Source organism: Odocoileus virginianus, chromosome 6, assembly GCF_023699985.2.
Source record: "Odocoileus virginianus isolate 20LAN1187 ecotype Illinois chromosome 6, Ovbor_1.2, whole genome shotgun sequence".
NCBI classification, from domain to species: Eukaryota; Metazoa; Chordata; class Mammalia; order Artiodactyla; family Cervidae; genus Odocoileus; species Odocoileus virginianus.
In genome coordinates this window covers 33,614,839-33,632,078 of record NC_069679.1, presented here as the reverse complement: position 1 = coordinate 33,632,078, position 17,240 = coordinate 33,614,839, and the positions used below count along the sequence as shown (strand labels likewise).

The window sequence follows — 17,240 nt, the reverse complement described above, 5'->3', positions numbered from 1 at the left end:
CTGAGCAACAGCAGTTTCTCATTTAATATGTGGAATTGGAAGTAGCCACCTGGGGATATGTTAGAAAGTGGTAGGGGTGCTTAGAGGGACTTGGGACAGACTTGCAGATGAACAAAGCAGCTAAATTAACAGTCTTTGCCAAGCAGTCCTCTTGGTTCACTCTGAGCTATGGGCCACGAGGAGATCAAGATAACGAGAAGATCCACACACGACTTCAAGATGAGCCAAACAGAGCACACACACGTGGAAAAGTCAGAGAGAATGTTGCCACCACCAAGGCTATGGGAAAATGAGGAAATTAAAGAAGGTAGCCAAGGTGGTTAGTCATGGGGTTTACTTCCAAGAGAAAGGCCAATTTGCAAGTTCTGGATGAGGTACCAATTACCAAGCATATTTGATGAAACTGTGAATACATGATATAATATGTTTATGTATTGAGATTTCTTTTAAGATTTACAAAGAAAATAATGTATACTGTTTGTAGTATGTCAATGATAAAACATTTCTACAGAGATCTCCTTTATGAGGCAAGTGAGAAACATCTACAAATGGCTAGAGTGAAAATCTGTAGAAATAAAAATTTCTTGGGAAATCTTTTAGAAATCATGAATAATATTCTAGAACAAAATAGAGAAATAAGTTCCTGAGGTGGCGGGGGTCGGGGGGAGAATGTAAGTAATGAGACTACTGAGGATTAAGGACAGACAGTCACATAAGAAAGGCACGAACACTCATGTAACACTGAGCAATCTATGATGTGGTATGTTATTTAAGGTTCTAAACAGCTGGATGTGTTAGGAGCACAAAGAAAACAGATGACCTGTCTCAGGTTGGCAAGTGGGTGATTTGGGCCCTGGAATCAGCAAAACAAGTCCAAGTCCTGGGTCTGCATCTCTCTCCATGTGTGACCATGGTCAGTTCCCTGCCTCTCAAAGCCTCAGCTTTCTCCCAGGGCTGCTGGGAGAATTAAAGAGGACGCTGCACAGAACACGCTCAGTGTGGAGCCTGGTACATCACAGAGTGCACACGATAAAATGTGGTCACAGCAGGTCACAGCAGCCTTCCCTACATGGCAACAAGACTGATGAAAACCAAACAACATGCAATGTCTCTGAACTGATACATGAAAGTGAAACACTCTTTTCCATTGTGGCCTCTCTGGGTGCTATGCCTGACTCCAACATTGCTCTATTTTCACAAAATAATTTTAGACCGTCTCCATTGTGAAGGCCCTTAAGGCTTACTTAAACTATCCACACGTGTGTGTTTTTATTGGTAGCCAATCTTGGCCACCAACAACAATTTACTTTAAAATTACTTTTTCCCTTCAGAAATCTGTCGTTTAGAGTTAAACCTAATGAAGAAGAAACATAATCAAGAGGGGACAAGAGGAGATGGTTTTTTGTGTGTGTGCCTTGCAAGCCATCCCCAAAGGCAATTCTAAATAAGGATTTGTATAAACATCTTGAGTAATGATGTTTAATACATGACTTCCTGAACTCATTACCTGAAGGATGTCCCTCATCTAAGCTTGACTTTTAAAATGTTTTTATACATAAAAGTCTCATTCTCTCATAGTCATACTTGCGCTGTTGGCCTCGGTTCACTTTTGGAATAGTGAATACTGGGAAGGAAAGGAAGAGGGAAAGGCCAAAAGCAGAAAGGAAAGGATGGGAAGAGAGAGACACCAAAAGTGAAAGGGCAAGTTGAGGCAGAGAAAATCAAACCAGCTTAGAAACATCACAGAGAAATCTACCTTGTAGACAACAGACCTTAATTATAGTTTGCTTTTAAAGACTTAACTCATACTGCTCTTTGTTTTGTAGAAGGGGGGAGAGGGCTTATAATGGGCTGCAATAAACTTCCCAGTCCAGCCCCAATCATTTTTTTCTTCTGCTCTGGGAAAATGTGCTTTAGTATAATACCTCAACCTTTCAAAAAACTGAAACTTTTAGGAGAATATTTCTTTTGCCCTCATATTTCGGATGCTCATTTACCACCTGTTCCTTTCTTTGCTCTTGTCTCCTCGAGGTCCCCGGAGAAGCAGGGGCTTGAGGAGGAGGAGTTGTGGGAAAGGAAGGAAGCACGCAGAGTCCTCTTATGTGAATAAAGTGATTAACAGAAAGTATAAAAGAGGCTTCTTCCCTTGTTCACAAAGCACATTTTCTTCAGAAACTGGCAGAGCTCCCAGACAATTTGCTCTGGGGACAGACTCTGGCTAAACTGCTGGCAGTGTGGGCCTTGGGGCCTCCAGATGGGTTTGGGGGGCCCCGGGGAGGGAGCGCTACCAAGGGGGGAGGAGGGGAGGACTCAGCACAGCACCGGCAGGGCCAGCGTGGGTCACACACAGAGCAGGCTAGGTGCTCTCCCAACCACCTCGTTGCCCGGGCCTCTGGGCCACTGACACAGCTGTGGACAGGCTGAGGGGCTGGCAAGGGGAGAAGCTGGCTCCAAGGTCCAAGATGGAGGACCTGAGTGGTCACAATGCAGGGAAGGAGCAATGAAGGATGGGGCAGTCCCCACGAGCTGGCCCGGGCAGCAGGCTGTTTTGAGCTGCACAGAACAGCTTGGAGGGCAAGGCAACCCTGTCCTCTAGCACCAAGCTAATTGTGCCTCCTGACTCTCTGCCTGGTCCAGGGATCTGAGCAAGTCACAGGGTAGATTTGGGGAATGATCCAGTGGCAAAGATTGCTGCCACATTCCCTGGGCCCTGCCTTCAGCACTGTCACCACAGCAATGCCCAGCCTGCCCCTTGCAGCTTCCGCTGGGATAGTGTTTTCAACAAACACTCACTCTGGAGTACTTCTAATGAACTGGAAATCAGCAGGCACTCCATGAACTGTGATGCGGGTTGGTGGGGAAAGGAGGGGGAAGGGGACCAAGGCCATCAGCTTCTGAGGCTACTGCCAACTTCCTTGCTAACTTTTAGCTCAGTCAGATTAGGGTTCCTGATAGGGAGACTTTAAAAAGTGATTTTCCCCTATGGTAGAACTTGGAAAAGGTCTATGGCCATGAATTATTCAGGGTCACCCACTGATTTAGTTCCCTGTGTCTTCCAGATACTCTCATGTGGATTCTTGGCTAGCTTGGATATCAACAGAAAGGGTATGGGACACATTTGCCTCTCTGCTCCCTTAAATGTCCACCAACCAGGATGCCTTGAGGCTGTTAATAAAGCTGAGAACTGGTGGGCAAGTTAAGCAGGCTAGACTGCTGCTTTTATCTTTCTCTGCTCTTTCCCCTAACGGAATAGCCTGTGTGTGTGTGTGTGTGTGTGTGTGTGTGTGTGTGTGTGTACACAACTCATCCCTGATCATTTCAAAAAATTCAGAAAATACAGAAAAATGTAAAGAACTCCATCAACTGGAAACAAGCATGGTTGGCCTGATAGAACACATTCCTCATGATTCGTTATACTATATTTTGATGGGAGATGATAGGACGCATATATTTTTATAATCAAATTTTTTACCCTACAATTTATCACAAATATTACCCTTCCACATTCATAAGTATAGAACTATGTTATTATTTTTAATAGCTGTTTAATAACCCAGGATAAAAATGTGCTATGATCTATTTAATCAATTGACTGTAGTTAGATGATTTCAGCTATCACCAGATTATTGCTGATGGAAACAAGGGTCTTTATATAAGCATCACTGAATCCTTATCAGGTAATCCTCTTAAGATGAATTCTGCAATGTAGAATTGCTGGGTCAAATCTGCTTATCTTTTAAAAGGCACTGATGCATCCTTTCAAAATTTCCTATCACAAGCAAAGCCCTACTAATATTCCATCCTTCCAAAAATCAGTGAAGCCACCTATTTTCCTCCCCTGCCCTGGACACTCAGCATTATGAATCTTTTTCATCTTTTTTAGTCTGATGGTTTTAAATGATAGATCTTATTTGCTGTTTGAATTCAGTGTTCAGTGTTTTCTCTTCTCTTCTGCCATCTCTTGGAGTTCTTTCTCCATTAGCATCCCCTTCATCAATGACGAGCATCAGTGGATCACTTCCAGTGTGTGGGCACTGACTGTGCTGAACTTCAGTGCTACGGGAGCAGCACCACTCAAGTGCTCTGGGGGTGGAGGGACAGCCTACAGGAATGACAGCTTCAGGGAGGAGGAGACGGTTATGTTAGATTTGATGAAATGGTGACAGCAGGATGGGTAGGAAAAGGTCGTTTGATGCAGAGGAAAGAGTATAAGCAAAGTCACCGAGGCCCATGTTCCAGGGGGACCGGGCTGCGGGATGGCCAGGCTGATATGAGCTCTCTGTGTGTACAATGGAGTTTAGATTATTCTATAACGATGACAGAGCTTAAGGAAGGGTTTTAGAGGACAGCAGTGATCAAATGCGTGTTTACAAAGTTCATTTTGGCAGTGGTGTGGAGGAAAGGAAGTGGGAGAGAGCAGTTGAAGCAGGAAGACCAATAAAAAGACTGCTGAAATGGTCTGTGTGAAGATGCTGAGAGTGGGAAAGAGGTCAGGGCAGCCAGGCAGGGAGCAGAGGAATACAATTTCCAAGACTGGTAACTGAGTAGGAGAAGCAGCGGAGACGTTCAGGAAGAACTGGAACAGAAGAGAAGGTATGGGCTTTGGCAAAAAAAATAAATAAAAAGGAAGAAAAGATGGATTCCATTTTGAACATGCTATACGTAGGTGACCATTTGACTTTGGATAGATACGGCCAAAAGGAAAGTGGAAATATAGATTTGGGACCCTGAGAGCTGCTGTGGCTATGGATACAGGCAAGGGGATTAGGGGCACACAGAATCCACACCCTGATTGCCAGGAGCCCTTCCCTAAGGGGTCCCTACACCCCCATATGGGCTAGACAGCCAGATGACTGCTTTGTCCTTGTCCTCAGCTCGTGAGCCCCTTTTCTTTCTCTCAGAAGTGTCCAGCTCATTACTAGGAAAGAGTAGATCAAATGTAGCCAATTCATATAAAAACTGGAAAAAAAATAAGCTCTTTCTCTTACGTTACAAACAGTAAGCCTTTGTTTAAAAGGTATTTATTAACACAAAGAAATGACTTCTTAGTGGTGTGGCAACTGGGTGGGAGAGATCTGGGGGACCAAAGCCTTTCTGAGCTCTGCCAGGTCATGTCAACAAACCACCATCCAAGCCTGCCCTGTGTTGGCGGCTCTGCTCCGCTGTTAGAGATCCAAAATTCAAAGCACTGCCAGCCTCTGAAGAAAGCGTTTATAACTTGAGTTTGCCTTAAGACAGAGCTTTGCAGCCAGAGACCTACTGCCAGGAGCCAGGTTTAAGCCCCGGGACCTGAAGAGGAACAGGGAGTGCATCCTGGTGCCATCAGCTGGGTGTCTTCTCAGTTATGGCTTGAACAGCTCAATTAAAAGGACAGGGAGTGGCTGTCTAAATTTAAGTAGAAACACAGTAAAACAAATCTGGGTCATTTTAGCCTACTTTGTTCTCTTCAGCATCTTTTGGTTTATTTTTTTTAATTGGAGTTCAGTCACTTTACAATGTTGTGTTAGTTTCTACTATATAACAAAGTGAATCAGCTATATGTATACACATATCCCCTCTCTGTCACCACAGAGCATTTAGTAGATTTCCCTGTGCTATACAGTGGGTTCTTATCTTCAGCATTTTAATATATATTTATCTAGAAAAACTAAAATTGCCTCAGAGAGTCTTCAGGGATAGAGATATGTGTCAGCTCTCAGCTTCATGTTTCAGCAGCTGACATTCTAGCTTGTCTCCAGACCCAGAAAACCTTACTCTGACTCGACTAGAAATCACTCTACCTTTCCTTTAATCCTGTCTATTTTTCTCCCTGGCTCCCTTCAAACCCTCTTTGTCTGTTGCATCAAATCAGGGATGCCTACTGCATCTGGAAACGCAGCTCTGGCTGTGCCCAGGGAATCAGACAGGGACTGCCAACCACACCCACTGCTTCAATGGACATCATTCCATGCACTTCAGGAAATGAATCTGCGGTGGATGCACCCCACTCACCAAAACTGATGAATAAACAAACAACGTCTCTATTATTTCAGTAGTAAGGACTTAACTAGAAAGGATGTATCTTAAAACAATATTTTGCTCCATGATTTGTATTACTTCATGGCTTTCCCTGTTACAAATATATGGATGTCTTTAACTGCAGGTCAAAAAATGAAAGATTTCTTAAATAAATTAGGCATTTGAGGTGTAGGGGGATGGCGCAGAGAACATATCCCACGCACTTATGCAGGGAAGCAACAATGCAGAACGTGGGAATAAATGGCTCCCATCCAGTGCTGAACCTACACAAGATAAACAAACCATTAAGTAAAGAATCTGCCTGAAATGTGGGAGACCCAGTTTCAATCCCTGGGTCGGGAAGATCCCCTGGAGAAGGAAATGACAATCTGCTCCAATATTCTTGCCTGGAGAATTCCATGGACAGAGGAGCCTGGAGGGCTTCAGTCCATGGGATGACAGAGTTGGACACGACTGAACGCTAACACTTTCACTAAACACCTCAAAGGAGGAGGCAAGGCAAGAGGGAACAGGACACGGAGAGATTCCAATCTCTTATTCAGTCCATAACACAATTCTAAGCCCAAATGGTTAGAGTACCCAGGCAGAGGAAATGATTTCCACTATGAAGGAGGAAGAGGCAAACTCCCTGGGGCACCAATTTCCTTAATGACAGGCCACCCTGAGAAGCGGGCAAGACTCCTTTAAGTACTCATGGCAAAAATCCCTGCAGTATCAAAGATCAAAAGAGCTTTGTAGTGTAAGGCAACAGTTTTGAGACTGTTGACACTTGCAATAGAAATTAACTTCAAAACAGCTTACTGCTGTGCTCACTGTATGGGCTTCCAAGTGCAGGGCCCTGAAGGTGAGTGACTCACACCTATCTGTGTAAACACGGCCATCTTCCATGGCTTCCATGTTGCTTTACCTTCATAAGCCTTCTTTTTCTGTGAACTGAATACACATTTAATTACCCAGGCCCTTCAGTGTTCACATAAACAAAAACTTCTCCAGAAGCAATTGAGTAGCACAGATCTCGCTTCCTTCAAAGCTTCTCTCTGTACAGACACACTCCATTATAGTACTTTCACCTGTGCGTGCTAAGTCGCTTCAGTCATGTTTGACTCTCTGCGACCTTGTGGGCTGTAGCCCGCCACGTTCCTCTGTCCATGGGATTCTCCAAGTAAGAATTCTGGAGTGGGTTGCCATTTCCTACTCCAGGAAATCTTCTCAACCCAAGATCTAACCCTTGTCTCTTATGTCTCCTGCACTGCCAGGCAGGTCTTTACCACTAATGCCTCCTGGGAAGACTTAGTTTATTTCTTTAACATTTCCACATTATTTCCCCAAATGTGTAACTGCCATAACCCTTTAAAGTGCCACACCAGCAACATTTGGGTAGATATTAAAAGACACAGTTGTGAATGTAAGCCGCTGCTTCTTTCTCACCGTGCAAACTTGGCGCTTTCATGTGTCATTAATCTTGAAATGACAGCAGCAGAACCAGAGTGGCTGTTTTCTGCTGGGATCTGTGTGTTCTCCACTGGGGTGACAGTGAGCCCTGCCAAGTTTTTCTGAGACACAGCACACTCTGGCCAACATTCAGGGCTACCAAGCCATTATTATAATAATTTATCAGAAGATTTTCAACTTAACAAGCTCAGTTCAGATACGAGAATCACATAAGATCAACTAGGAAAATTTTTAAAAAATCCCTCCCTATCTATTTGTCCTGAATGGGAAAGCTGATGGCCAAAGAAAAGTCAGGGTTCTAGAAGAAGAGTTTCTACAGAAAACCCAAAAGGCCAAACACTGGGGAAAAATATACAGACTCTGGGATGCTGCCCTGATTCCTTCTGCACCCCAGGCCTTGTTTTCCAGCATTTTCATTGTTCCTCCTGCTGTCCCTGTCTGTACACAGCCGTGCAGCAGTGATCACAAGTGATGACAAACAAGCACAGCCCCCAGAGCCATGCTGCCTGGGCCCAGGACCAGGCTTATTTTCTGTGTGACCTTGGGCCATTAACTAGTTTCTCTGTGCTTTATTTCTTCATCTGTAAAATGGGCTGCTTTGAGGATTAAATGAGTGGATGTCTTTTGCACAGTGTCTGATATTAGACATAACCTGTTCCCTCTGCTCAACCCTTGGTCTTTGTTAGGCTGTGACAAAAACATGGATGGATCTTTCCAAATATGAAATAAGAGCAACTTTGGAACCGAATTCCAGAGTCTGCCTGTGGGGATTTGGACAGATTTAGAGCAGTAGTACTATGCTAAAAAATGCTTTATGTATAAATCCTCTCATGTAATCCATAAGATACCTATAAGAGATTTACATTAGCTATTCTTCAACTAAACATTCCTCCCAGGACCCTTACTCTTGTGTAATTCCTCCCATATTGACTCTGAACTTGGTCACAGGCTTACTCTGGCCAATGGGACCAAGAAATGTAGATTAGTAGAAATTTGGTAAATGCTTATACATTAAATCTTGCACCTTTAGTATGCTGCCACCTCCATGTCACAAAGTCTAGCCTCCTTAAGGATGCAAGAGGACAGGGAGAAAGAGGCCACAGGCCATGCTGATCCCCACCCCTCGCTGGTTTTCCAGCTGAAGGTAGTTAACCTGAACAAGCCCAGGTAACATCAGCAATTAAAAGAGCCAGGCAATTCACAAAATCATCAGAAACAATAAATTATTGTTGTCACCAAGTTTTAGAGTTATTTGTTACTCTGCAAAGAATAACTAAAACAGAAATTAGTGAGTACAGTGATTCCATAACAGAAACTTAAGACAAGAGGCATTGGCTTTGGGACTAGATAGTTGGCAGAGGCTGAAAGGGCAGTTAGGAATTTTTTTTTTTTTTGGAGGCTGAAAATGGGCCACCTGAGTTGCTGAAACAATCTGCAAAACTATAATCTGTAGTCATTTGTAAGGCAAAAGACACATAGCTAATAAATTTGTGTGTCTGAGCTAAAGAAATTTTCAGGTATAATGCTAGAAGTGCCAATAGATACTTTTTTTCTTAACTTTAAGAGAAAGATGAGTTAAAGAAGGAACCGCTGAGTTTAAAAGCAGAATTTAGAGGAAATTAGGAGGACCTGGAACTTGCTGAGTTTAGAAATAAAACTGTTCCTCATTTCCATCCTCTCCAGATGGCAAAGGATTCTCAACATAAGAAATGGTCTCAGTGTAAAGATTACTCGAGATTGCGGCTGTAAGACCCTTTATTATGACCTTTAAAAGACTTTGAGTAGATCTTTTCAACTAGACAAAAGCACTTCTAAGATAAATAGATGCCTAATCTCAAAATAGCTCTGAGTAATCTGGAGCTGGGCTGCCCAGTGCAGTAGCCACTAACCACACATGACCATTGCATACATACTTGAAGTGTAGCTAATCCAAACTGAGAGGTACTCTAAGTGTAAAATATACACTAGATTTCAAAAAATAGTAGGAAAAAAGCAAAATACCTTATTAATAATTTATCATATTGATTACCACAGTGAAGTGGTAATATTTTGGATATATTCAGTTAAACAAAATGTATTACTAAAATTATTTCCATTTGTTTCATTATTAAAGTGTGGCTCTTACAACTTTAAAAAATACGTATGTGGTTCATATTGGTAGCTTACATTATATTTCTATTAGACAGCACTAGTGTAGAAAAAGGCCTGTCCCAAGAAGAATCTTAGGTATAGATTTTATTTAATGAAATAAACAATAATGAGGTACATAGAAAATTCATAATGTTTTTAAAGGAATCCTGTCAGATTCAAGTAAGTATCTAAAATGATAGGGGACTTCTAGACCACCCAACTTTCTACAATCAGTATGCAGGCTGAGAGAGCTACTTAGCTGCAATTATAGGCCATTTGTATTTAAAAAGAAATGACATCTCAGAAGATGGAGCCAAGAACCAGAGGACTGAATCCAGAGAAGACCTAGACCCTTATCAAGAAAGCTTGCCTGCTTGAGTTGGAAAACCTGATAATATGTACCCAGATAGATTTCAGAATGCTATTCTATGGAACAATTAGTGCAATTGTCTCCTATTGTGTTATTTTTGAATGGGAATATCTATTGGGGTTACCATGCCCCTGTTTCAACACTTTATGTTGGGTGTATGGTTTAGTTTACAGGCAGAATTTAGAGGAAATACATAGGACTTAACCTTAATCTCTGATTGCAGAGAAGTTATCCATGAGAAACCCTATCTATATCTGTACCAGATTCAGATGACAAGATCGTGGCCTTAGAGTCTAATGGGGTCATTGGATGAGATCTCAGGGGTCTTAGGAGGGCAGTTTATTTTTCCTGTGGGAGGAATTTAAATAATTGTTACCATAGGGTGAACCTGATGGATTACAAATGACCACACATTATTTAAAATTTTCTAATTAAGAGGTAGAGTTTATTCCTCCCACCCTTTGAATCTGGGCTGATCTTTTTACTTGCTCTGTCCAGTTGAATGTGGTGAAGTGGTGGTGTGCGATATCCCCAAGCCCAGACCATAAAAGGACTTACAGCTTCTATTCTTGTCTTCTTGGTACTCTGAGAATACCACACTCTTAGAAAGCTCAAAAGGAAAGGCCACCCCAGCTGTCCCACCCCTTGCTATTTGAGGCCCCAGATGTGAGGGTGTCACCATCTTAAATCTGCATCTGACTGCAATCAAATGAATGGGTCCAGGAAAAACCAAAGTAAGAACGACTCAGCTGGACAAAGAATTAATAAATAAAAAACCCTGATAAACAATGAATCATTGTTGTTTTCCGCCATTACTGTGAGGTGGTTTGTTCTACAGCAACAGATAACGAATATCTATGCATGGTCTTACAAGGAATAGAGTGGAGCAGATGGGACAGGCTTTCTGGCAGAGGTGTCACTTGGATTCTACTGTGGTTGTGATGCCATTACTACCATGTTCTTCAACACATGGGCCTCTCCAAAGTGCTGCTCACAACATGACAGCTGATTTCCCCCCGAGTTAGCGAACCAGGAGAGGGAGAAAGTAGTCAAAATAGAAACCACAATATATTTTATCATCTCTTCTCCTGTACGTTATTGGTAACACAGACCAACCCTGATGGAATGTGGGAAGGGACCACTAAGGTGCTGATATCAGGGGACAGAGACCATCAGGGGCCACCCAGGAGGCTGGCTACAACATAAACTAGGAAGCAGATAAATGTACCTCGTATCCTAGTCTTCATTTCAAGAATCTCCAAGAGGCTAGTTTTCCCATATCCTCTATTTCTTCTCTGACCTACTTATTTATCATGAGTTTTACCCATTTCTCTTTACTTTTCAACTTACCCCTCACCTGTTATCCCCCTCTCCAATTTCATCAGGCCACAGAACATGGCATTTCAGGTCTTCAAGACTGGCTGAAGGCAATGGCAGCAGTTAGCTGATTCAGCGGGATCCTCAGGTGGAGGCCTCAGTGATGGCAAGAGAGACCCTCCAACATCAGAACTCCCAAAAGTTTTGCAGAGGAGAACTATAAACGATTTCAATTCAGTAAAAAGCAGGTCAACATGGAACTGTGAGGAAACAAGTCCCTGTGTTTGTTGCTGATGACAATATAAAGTTTCTGAGGAAAGCAATATTTTCAGCTATTTGTTATAAATATTTGTCATACTATTTCATTCACTAATGTCCTCTTTGGAAAACATAACCTCCAAATACAACAATAATGATGACAAATAGAAAAAGTGATCTTTGAACCATCTCAAATCCTCGATAACAAAAAATTAGCCTGTGTAATAGGACAGAAAACTATATCAGCATAAGTGTCAAGCCTGTCATTTCATTGACACTGACCTGTGTCTATGGAATAAAACTATGCTAGAAGCACAAAGTAGGGCATATGTAAGTATAGACACACTGCTAAGATCAAGGTCTGGAAAATCAAAGGTGATACAAATAGATTACAGTTGATTAGGATCTTGGCGGTTAAACCTTTTCATGTGAAGACTATTTCCTCAGGAAGTCATTCCTCTTTGAGATGAGTCGGAAACTATCAAATCTTAATAGAAGCTGATTGCCATTAACCCAAGCAACACCCTCTGAGTCTTGGTTTCCTTGTTCATCCAATAGGTGTCACATACCTAAGTCTCAGAAGACTAGATGAGATCAACAGTCTGAGTCCATCCTGTCTACTGGGAAGGGGTTTTGAATCCAGGTGGAAGCGTGTGGAAGAAAGGAAGCAACCTGGGCTTTGCATTCTGCCTTACGTTTGTGTTACACCCCCACCGTACTTACTAACTTAACTCTTTTTGATCCTGAGTTTCTTCAACTGAAAATGGGCCTTTCTACCTTGCCAGGTCCTATTGTCATTCCCTTTTTCAGGGGATCTTCTGGATATAAGAATTGAAACTGAGTCTCCTGAATTGCAAGCAGATTCTTTACCACCAGAGAAGCCCAGCATATGTCAGAGGTTAGTAGAATACTCAGCACATAGTAGGTGCTCAATTAATATTAGCTCCCTTTCTTTTTGTTACCTCAAATCTGCAACCCTTTCAATCTCTCCTAATAAAATGAAAAAGGAAACCCTTTGAAACTGGAAAACAAGCAAGTTATGGCCAAAACTCAAAAAAGTGATCCTTTACTAGCTCATTACCAAGTCCCACAGTAAAAATAGTTTGTAAGTCTGAGGGGATGAGGTCTTGCTGTGCTGCTCTAGTTAACCAAAGGGCCACCAAACAGTTTCTGTGCGGAGGCCTGAAACTGCACAGGTTTCTGATTTGAGCCCTTCCCTGGCATCCTTAGTCTTGGGAGACAGAACAGTTTGCCTACAGGTTGAAAACAAAAAGCTTTCAAGATGTGAGAGTATTCCCCAGAAACGAGCCTGTGACATTACTTGTGAATTGTGGAGTCCACCGGGTAAACAGACTAGAGACCACAATCTCTTCCTCAGAGGAATTTCCAACGGTACTAACGGTGGTAGTTGGTGAAACTGAAACCATCCCTATCGGAGAACTCCTCCAGCTTCCAGCTAGGTTCTGGGGAATATATCAGCTGAAAGTCAAGGAGAGGGAAAGAAGAGGTTATAGACTGTCTCAGAAAGGGAAAGAAGAGGTTATAGACTCTCTAAGACTCCTCTTAAGGCTGGAGTCTGTCTGCAACAACACCAGCACAGTGGAAGTAAAACATATGCTCCTTTGGAATTAAAGTCAGCCCCAAATAGCAAAGAGAACAGGATGCATGACCCTTGTTTGTAAACAAAGACCAAGATAAATGTCGGCTGCTAGACCTCAAAGGAAGGGATGACAGGCCACTTGCAGAGAGAAGCCACAGGCAGTAGAACGAGCCCTTTGGTCTCTCTGGTGGTCTCTGGCAGACCTTTCCAGAGGCATCACGGAAGAGCAGGGAAGCCAAGGGAGCCAGAAGGCCACCTGCCCCAGCACCCTCCTCACAGGTCTGTTTTTCTATCTTCTCTTAGTTAATGTTTAAGTGTTTATAAACTTGATCATCACTCACAGCATAGCTGTGGTTGAAGGTTTTGGAGTCTGGCACTCAGATGCGAATCTCCCAACAACAGGTAAATGGCTAAGCCTCAGTTTCCTTGTCTGTATCATGGGGATACCAGCATTCCCTACTTCATAGATGGTTGTAAAGAATAAATGAGAACATGTATGTTAAAAGGTCCATCTAGTCAAGGCTATGGGTTTTCCAGTGGTCATGTATGGATGTGATAGTTGGATGGTGAAGAAAGCTGAGCATCGAAGAATTGATGTTTTTGAATTGTGGTGTTGGAGAAGATTCTTGAGAGTCCCTTGGACTGCAAGAAGATCCAAGCAGTCCATCCTAAAGGAGATCAGTCCTGGGTGTTCATTGGAAGGACTGATGTCGAAGCTGAAACTCCAGTACTTTGGCCACCTCATGCAAAGAGTTGACTCATTGGAAAAGACCCTAATGCTGGGAAGGATTGGGGGCAGGAGGAGAAGAAGACGACAGAGGATGAGATCGCTGAGTGGCATCACCGACTCAATGGACATGGGTTTGGGTAGACTCCAGGAGTTGGTGATGGACAGGGAGGCCTGGAGTGCTGCAATTCATGGGGTCGCAAAGAGTCGGACACGACTGAGCGACTGAACTGAACTGAACTGATGTTATCACAGTGGCTGGCACACAGCCAGGGCTCACACATGGTAGGTGCTATTATTATTTGTATTCTATTGTTGCTGATTCTGCCCTTGGCTTTGTCATGACCGACTCAGACATTTTCCAGAGTGAGGAATTAGGTATTATTGATGTCAACCACAAAAAGTGGCAGCTGTAGGGGAGAAATGAAGAGGAGGGGAGTGTGCCAGTAATGATGTAGCATCCACATGTATCAGTCTAGTTTCTGAGTCTGTCTTGGCCAGCTTAGAAGTTAGCTTCTCAGGGCAGAAGAAGCATCAGGGCTGGTCTTCAAGGAGGTTCAATCATGCTTGCTGAGGGTTCAGGGTCCATTCATGGGCTTCCCTAGTGGCTCACATGGTAAAGAGTCTGCCCACAGTGTGGGAGACCTAGGTTCAACCCCTGGAGAAGCAAATGGCAACCCACTCTGGTATTCTTGCCTGGAGAATTTCATGGACAGGGGAGCCTGGTGGGCTACAGTCCATGGGGTCGCAAAGAGTCGGACGCAACTGAATGACTGACACACACACACACACACACACACGGGCCGTTCACACATGATATACAATGAAGAAGGTCCCCTGGAAGACATCTGGAGAAGACTTCTCCATAGGGGCAGGAGTTCTGTCCACCTCTCTCCCCACCTCTCACTCCCACAGGGTTTGGGGGAGAAAACAGTGCAGAGACGGCATCACGCCTGCCTTGGGCCAAACATCCTGTCAAGGGCCAGCACCTCACTCTCAGCCAGGGAACTCGAGACTCACAACAGGACACAAATCAAACAGCAGAGCTCTGCTATTCCTTGTCCTCAGAGCACTGGATTTTACGGAAGCTGGGGCTGTTTGGTTTCAACAAGTTGTCATTTCCAACTGGAAGACAAGGTATGCTTTTCTAGGAGATCAGTACACAAGTAGTATTGATAACCAGGCCACCTTAGAAGCTGAGTTCCAGTAATTGCACTCCATCTCTGGAGTTCTTTTTTTGATAACACAAATAAGAAGAAAGTAAAGTAAAGGTTTCTGACTTTTGTCTTAGGTGTTACCAACAAAAAGACAACTCCATAAGGGTTACTGAGGGCTTTCTGTCTCATGGTAAAGACTGCCTGCAATGCAGGAGACATGGGTTCGATGCCTGGAGCAGGAAGATCCTCTGGAGCAGGAAATGGCAACTCACTCCAGTGATCTTGCCAGGATAATCCCATGGACAGAGGAGCCTGGTGGGCTACAGTCCATGGGGTCTCAAAGAGTCGGACACAACTGAATGACTGAGTACACACACACACACACACACACACACAAAAGATTACTGAAGAGGAAATGCAGCATTATATATATATATATATATATATATATATATATATATCGTCCAGGGCCTAGGACAATGCCCAGAATACAGAGGTGCTGATTAACATTTGCATAATAAGTGTTTACTGAAGTTCATTTAAAAATAGCCCTGCATCAGAACTTTCCTCATGATCTACTGCCTAATACTCCACACTCCCAATGCAGCAGGCTGGGTTCAATTCCTGGTCAGGGAACTAGACCTCATGTGCTGTAACTAAGAGTTCATATACTGCAACAAAGCTGGAAGATCCCAAGTGCTTTAACTTAAGATCCAATACAGCCAAATAAAATAAATAAATACTCAAAATAAAGCCCAGCACTGATCTGTAACTCCATGTATCAGGAAAGTGCCTTCTCTCTCTCCCTCTCTCTCTCTCTCTCTTCAAACACACACACACAAACATACACATAAAATGGCAAACAACAGGCAACCTCAATATATGGTCATTTTAAAAAATAACATAATAACACAATTCACAAATATTTTCTCTGAGAATCGATTTTCTGGTTGCTGACTCTCAAACTTTGTTTCTTTAAAAAAGATAGACCTGAAAATTCTCCTGGAACTCCACTTTGTTCTTTTCCATATTCCCTTTATTCCTTCATTCTATCATGCATACCTCATATTTTATCTTTACAACATTTGGGATCTGGTTATGACAAACTCTGTAACAGCTCATCATATTCCCTCTAGTGTCTCTTGTCTAGTTTTACTAAGTTATATCCCTTACACAGAAGTACATGACCCCAAAATACATAAAAGTCTTTTTTTGTAACCCAAAGAGTGAGGGTGTAACTGATATGAATGTAACTGACACTTATTTAACATTGATGTCTCCAAATAACTTCCTTTTAAAAAAATGTATGGTGGTGTTTTACAAGAAGTCCATTTATGGGCTCTTGAAAAATTTAGAACAAAACAATGAATCAGAGGGGGACTGTCTTCTAGTCAGATCATCATCTGTGCTTTTGTGAGTGTCCTTAACAAAGTCGACTGTTTGTCTGGCAAATGGGACACTTACGTATATAAACATGCAGACTACAAGGGAAAATCCAGAGAACGCAGAGACTGTCTAATTTATCAAGGCATGAATTCCTTCCTGGTACAGACTGCAATGGCTATTACATTGGACAACCCAAGCCAACCCCTCCCCCAAAAAGAAATCAATCCTCTCATTAGTCTGGGATAATTGACGGACAGAAATCATATTATTTAAATCCTTTGTTGATTCTGTGCCCAATATATTGATACTTAACATGAAATTTGCCTTCAGATCATGCTTTACAAAAAGCAAAAAGTAAGAACAACCATTCGTTTCCTACCTGCTGCTGTGGCCACCAGAAGCCAGGCTGCTGCTCTCCAAATGGGGCAGGCGTCAGGATTTAATCTTCAGCTCCCTCCCCTGCAACCAGAATCGTCAGAAGAAAACTTTCAATTGCTACCAGCAAGCCAACTGTTTACTTCCAGCCAATTCTTCCTTATTCCCATGGCTTGCTGAGTGCCAGAGTGGGGTGCTTAAGAAAGGATGTCTGGGGATAAAGGGGTAGAGTTTGGGGGAAAAGAGAAGAGAGAGTTCCCAGGGCAAGAATTCGCTCACCCAATACCCTTCCTTCGAGCAGAGGAAAGCCCTCTTTTTCAGTTTTAATTTCTCATGAAGAGCTGCCACTGCATTACTCACAAGTAATTACTACATTGCTCCTTAACAAACAGCAGACATACTTTTTGGGCGAGCCTCCAGATTTCTGATGCATGCCTGTACCTGTCCACA

General features: G+C 42.9%; 1 protein-coding gene across 1 annotated transcript in view; it reads right to left on the bottom strand.

Annotated features, from left to right (window-relative positions):
• The window catches only part of FRMD6 (FERM domain containing 6), a 252,545-nt gene extending 235,689 nt beyond the window's left edge, over window positions 1-16,856 (bottom strand). Inside the window, exon 1 of the mRNA XM_020895677.2 lies at window positions 16,795-16,856. The gene's annotated coding sequence lies outside the window, so the exon portion shown is untranslated. The remainder of the gene's footprint in view (window positions 1-16,794) is intronic.
• Window positions 16,857-17,240: the final 384 nt, after the last annotated feature.